We start from the raw sequence: 6,534 nt of genomic DNA, 5'->3' as shown, positions 1-6,534 counted from the left end.
ATATATATATATATTTATATAAATATATACATAAATATATATATATATATATATATATATTCTGTGAGGAAACAGTACCGAAGGAAGTCATTGTCTTCGAACATGACAAGGCACAAACCATCATTGTAAAGTTCTTGAAAGGAGCCGGTTACACCAACTCCAAAGTCTCAACACTGAGCAAGAGGCATCCCACCTATGTTGCTCCTTCCTCCATCTCTTTCCCTTTTTCGAAGAAAGCTCTAGAATTTGTAATAAAAGCAATCCAAGAGGGCAAACCCTGCCGATCTCTAGAGGAACGTAAACCATTCTCTCTAGTAATACCTACCTGCGAGGAGAAGTGGAAAGACATCCATTTAACCTTCTCCTTTTCGAAATTGGAATCAGAGATAGCACGCCAACAGTTTAATGAGAACCTTGTGAAGTTACCACACCATCTTCTTAGGAGAGAAAAAGAGACGAAAGAAAGACTAACTGACTCCCTTGCTCATCAGAACTGCCTGGAAATGTGCGCAGGCCTACGTAATGCCCCAGGAATGTATGTTTTCCTTAAATAAGTGTCAAAGGGGTACCCTTGTGATGGACTTCTATGCTTTCATCAAGTCAAGAAGGACCTGTAGAGAGCACGTGTTCACCTTGGCAACAGTGATACACAAACCCAGGAAACTGATTTCATCGTGCATCTGTGGCAAGGACCTTTTCCCACAGGAAGCAGTCCGAGAAGTCAGAGCCGAAAAAGCCACAGAGAATAGGAAACGTAAACCCGCGCAACTTCCGGCCGTGATTATGGCCACAGTCCCTCAACTGGTTGCACAGCCTCAAACCACCTTCCAGATGGTTCCTCAACAGCTGGTAGCCAAGTCGCCAGCATTTAATCCTGGCTTTGAGAGGGAGTCGACCACTTTTTGTCCTTATAAAGGAAAAGGCCAAAGAAGAGGCTCCTACGGAATCCCCTCACGGGGCAGAGGAGGACACGGTCACGGACACATGTCCTCAGGACCACCCAAGCACTTAGGGGTTCCAGGTAGGAGACCGATTATACCACTTTCGGGATCGCTGGACCTTCTATCCCTGGACCCACAGCCTAATCATGAGTGGACTCAGGTGGAGATGGAACAGAACTCCACCCTGCTTTCTAGAATTCTTCCAACACTCCACCCCCTTGTTAGAAAAATATACCTCAGAACTCTTGAACAAGAAGGTAATAAGGAAAGTGAAGCCCATCAAATTCCAGGGAAGGCGGTTTTGTGTTCCCAAGAAAGACTCAGACAAACTAAGAGTCATTCTAGACTTTTTTTCTACTCAACAAGTTCATCGAGAACTACAAGTTCCGGATGCTTACTTGGCAACACATAAGGACCCTTCTACCAAAGGGAGCAAACACAGTCTCAATAGACCTAACCGATGCTCACTGGCATCTTCTATTGAGCCGCCCTTGCTCCACCTACCTTGGATGCATGCTAAAGAAGAAGTGATTCTTCAGAGCAATGCCCTTGATACTGAATACAGCCTCAAAGATATTCACGAAGCTGGCAGACACAATCGTCCAGCAGCTAAACTCCAATGAAGTTAAATTACTAGCATATCTGGACGATTGACTGTTATCGGCAGCATCCAGAACTACTTGTCTGCAGGCAGCCAACAAGGTGATTCAGTTTTTAGAACACCTAGGCTTCAACATCAATTGCAAGAAGTCTCACCTTCCTCCAGCACAGTAGTTCTAATGGCCAAGAATCCAATGGGATTTAAAGTCACATTACCTCTCCATTCCATCCAGGAAGAGGAGAAAGATAGATGGATCTGTCAAGAGACTAATCCTTCACAAGAGGATTTCAGAACGCCAACAGGAAAGAGTATTGGACTCTCTCCAGCTTGCGGCAGTGACATACCCGGTGCTAAAATCACGCCTAAAAGATGTGTCAAGAGTCTGTAGAAGACACGCATCAAACGCTCGAAGAGATCAACAAAGGGTAACCCTGACCCTATTGCGCACGCAGTTAAGGCCGTGATCAACAGCCAAGAGCCCAGCACTAATAATTTCCCTGCAACCACCAAAACCTTTCATATCAACGTTTTGGAAGCTCTGGCAATTTTCCCGACATGGAAGAGACTATCCCCCTCGCAGGACAATCCACATCAGATTGACTCTGAGCAATGAGGGGATAGCATAATGTCTAAATTGACAGGGTGGTCATTCTCACGAGAGAAAAGTGCAAAGGAATTGGTTGCACCAGTCCAAACCTTTCATATCAATTTTTCGGAAGCTCTGGCAGTTTGCCTGACGTTGAAGAAACTATCCCCTTGCAGAACAATCCATATCAGATTGGCCATGAACAACAAAGGGATATCAAACTGTCTAAATAGACAAGGCTCAAGGCATCTCACATAGGACATGTGATAGCAACCACCTTCCACTTGACAAGGAAGAAGGGATGGCACCTATCAGCAGTTCACCTACAAGGGTTCCGCATTGTGACGGCGGATGTTCTATACAGGTGAAAGCCCATAGAGACAGAATGGTCCCTAGATGCAAACCCATTCTCCTTCACCTCGGAAAAAGTCCCAGAACTGCAGACCGACCTCCTCGTAACGAGCGACAACAAGGAACTACCTCGTTATGTAGCCCCTTATATGGACCCTCAAGCAGAAGTGATAGACACCATGTGTCTCGACTGGAACAGGTTGAATCACATTTACCTGCTTCCACCAACCAATCTCCTGCTAAGAATCCTCGACAAGTTAAGATCCTTCAGAGGGATAGCCGCAGTAGTGGCCCCCAAATGGCCCAAAAGCAATTGGTTTCCTCTAGTTCTAGAACTGCAACTGAAGCTGTTTCCTCTGCCAAAACCAGTTTATTTCAACTGGTCTAGAAGTAGAATGTCTACACTTCATTCTCGATTTTCTCGCCCTAGCAGTGAACAAAAAGTTTGGAATCTAGAAGGATAAAGTTGACTTCATTGACAAGTATAAGTCAAGTTCGACTAGGAGACAATATGAATCATCATAGAAGATATCGGTGTCCCTTGTGAAAACAAGTAAACCAACAGAAATATCGATAGATTTCTGTCTCACTTTCTTCATACACCTACGTGAACAAGGTATGGCTTCCACCACGATTACCACGTGTAAGTCGGCCCTGACTAGACCACTTCTGTACGCTTTTGAGGTGGACCTCACTAGTTATATCTTCAATAAGATCACAAAAGTAAACGCTAGATTCAAGCTGATATCCTTCCAAAGCCCATCACGTAGTCTTTGGACAAAGTCTTACACTATGCTTCGAACCTAACAATAATGATTGTACTCTAAAGGATCTAACACAGAAAGTCATCTTTCTGTTTGCAATAGCCTTAGGGGCTAGAGTTACTGAAATAGTGGCCTTAACCAGAGATGAAGGCCATATTCAGTTCCTAGACACAGGAGAACTGAACCTTTTTCCTGATCCTGCCTTTCTTGCCCAGAATGAGCTACCCACTAAGAGGTGGGGACCTTGAAGAATCTGCCCACTGAAGGAAGATGTCTCTCTCTGCCCAGTAGTGTGTCTAAAGTTCTATCTTCGAAGACCTTCAGACTTCAAGGGAGGACATCTCTTCAGAGGCGAAACTTCAGGATCAAACTTATCCCTAAGACAACTGAGAGCAAAGCTCACCTACTCTATTCACAGAGCAGATCCTGACAGTACACCTGCAGGTCACGATCCAAAAAAAGTTGCTTCTTCGTTTAATTTCTTTCAACACATGGACTTTGGAAGACTCCGGTCATACACTGGGTGGAGATCATCCAGGGTCTTTTTACAAACACTATGCGAAGCAAGTACATGATATAAAACATTTTTGTGTTGGCGGCGGGTAGTGTTATAAATCCTGTCGTCTAGCTATGCGATGAACAGTGAACTGCTTTGTGACTTTCCAGTGCATTGGGTGCATGGGTACACTTACCTTTGAGTGCAAATCACAATGATGATTAACACACTGTTCCTTATAGGTGCATATCTGACCAATAACACCAGTGCCGAGTGAACGTTTGCGTCACAGAGTTTAGGCATTCCCAAAGTCTCTAGAAGTCAGTCAGATTTGGTTTCACATCTCCATTGAGTGGCATTATTCCGATAATGAAATTACATATTTTTTCTACAAGAGAAAATATGGACCCTAATGTGTTTTCAATTCTGGATCAGATTTATACCGTATCGTACCTATATTTGATAATCTAGTTGCGAGGTAAAAATACTAAAGGTATTTGTGTCTTATTGCTGCTATCTCAGTTGCAGACAAATAAAACATGCTAGAGTTTTAACTAAACCCTAGAAGGGCCCAACTTGAAATCAGTATAGAATTTTCCAAGGTATGTGAAAAGTAATTTCTTAAGTTTTACCTTCAGTTCCTACGGAAATTGAAGCCTTGAATCCTTATCGTCGATGTCGACATTTTCCCTGAAGGGGGCAGGAAGCATTAAACCAGTTCCAGATATAATGGAAATGACAGTTAACTGGAATTTCATATACAGGTCTAGGAGACCAGATAAGGAATCCATTCAAGGTAGAAGGCACATAAAAATCCACAAATATAGTACTTTCAAGTTATTTCTCTAGTATGCTTCCATCAGGACGACATGGCCGAGCCCAAAAAACGGATTTTGAGCAAAGTGAAAAATCTATTTTTGGGTGAGAGTGCCATGTCGTCCTGATGGTCCCACCCTCTTTGCTGACCCCACCCGAAAATACTCTATCTGCGACTAATCCTGCTTAACAACAAGCAAAAGGAATGGCGACCAGTAGTAGTCCGGATAGGAGGTCCACCGGGGACCTAGAACGGCACCCAATTTCTTTCGCCACTCTTCCCCCTTACATCAAATAGTTAAATCTATTTGGGATGAAGATTGCTATGTGTCGTATCTAAAAAATACGTCCCTGATCGGTAGCGATATCCTTAACAGGATACTCGCGCCAGGAGTTAGAATCCTGGAGACCGGTTTATTTCTCTGGGAGTATCACTCTAGCAAATATCTCTTAGAAAGGCTACCTAAAGGAACCTTCCATTAGGGCAACATGGCACTCTCACTCAAAAATAGATTTTTCGCTTTGCTCAAGATCCGTTTTTTTCGCTTGTTAAGCGCCCATCTACCTTGCGTAATTTACCCGGTTAAGAGACCCACAACTAGCACCACATAGCTGTGCTAATTCGGGCACTTGATCACTGTAAATAAAGACTTTATGATACATAGCTGAGCCTATTTGAATTAAGATGATAAGATCTTTGTGCATGAAATTTATAAGAGGTTGGATTGATCTCAAAGCTGTTTGATTTCTCAAGATAAAGCTATTAACAATTATATAATCATTGATAACTTACAATCAGGGTATTAGAAGGGGGAATCATTTCGTGCTTATGTCATCTATTCGTGTATTTTTTTCAGGAAAAGTTACAGGAGAATTCATTCTGAGAAAATAGTTTATCATAGTTTCCTGACAAAATATCTGAAAATTATGTCGTTTTGAGACTATGATTTGTTAATAAAACAAATTTTTAAACCCTTTACCATAATGTGATAGCGTCCTCGTCTACCTCAACATAAATTATTCTCGATACAAAATAATAAATTCTGATTGTATTCAAGTTGATTCGCAGTCATCAGTATCTATTATATCCACCATCGATTATCTATTATGCCTAAGTTAATACTTAATTTTCGTTACTTATCGACCTTCCATCAACAGCAGCTACTTTATTTCACAAATGAAATAATAACGAATTAGGTTATCCAAATTTACTAGAACATTGACGGCTGTTAGATAAATCTCAGGCAATGATACAATATCTTACAGGCTGTATCAGGAGTCTACAATCAGACTGTCTCCACAACCCTAAAACAGAAATGACTTTCCTATTTGCTCAGTGTCGGAATGACCGGGGCAGAGGGTGAAGGGGACCCCCCACACCTACTTTTCCTGGAAAGTGTCTACTTGGTCCCTCTTATGAAAGGTAGCAATTGAAAAATAATGGTATATATATATATATATATATATATATATATATGTGTGTGTGTGTGTGTGTGTGTGTGTGTGTGTGCGTATATGTGAGTTTTGTATTTGTAGTAAATAGTTGAAACGTCAAATGAATATACAGAATTGAAATATGGCAACTCGATTTGTAACATTTGTATTTCTTTTACTAACAAAGACGTCCCTTTACTGTCTGACTCGCTAAGGTTTGAGAAAGCTCCGCCCATTTTGTACAAGTTGTAAGAAGAGTAACTTCTTGTCCGTTTTGTCATGGGAACACTAGAGACATCGGACGAAAGATTTCCCTTGAGTGTGTATAACTGTACAAATAAAAAAAAAAAAAATCATAAAACTAGAAAATTATATGTTAACAGTTTGAGAAATTTTCAAAGCTTTAAAAACCAAGTTTTCAAGAAAATATTATGAACAGATAGTCAATATGAAAATATGAGATTCTAGTCAAAATAATATTGATAATCTGAAACACACCACTAAATAAGATTTTGCTTGAATTCCGATTTGGAAAGAAAGCTACT

Source organism: Palaemon carinicauda, chromosome 16, assembly GCF_036898095.1.
Source record: "Palaemon carinicauda isolate YSFRI2023 chromosome 16, ASM3689809v2, whole genome shotgun sequence".
NCBI lineage: Eukaryota > Metazoa > Arthropoda > Malacostraca > Decapoda > Palaemonidae > Palaemon > Palaemon carinicauda.
This window is presented reverse-complemented; position numbering follows the sequence as displayed.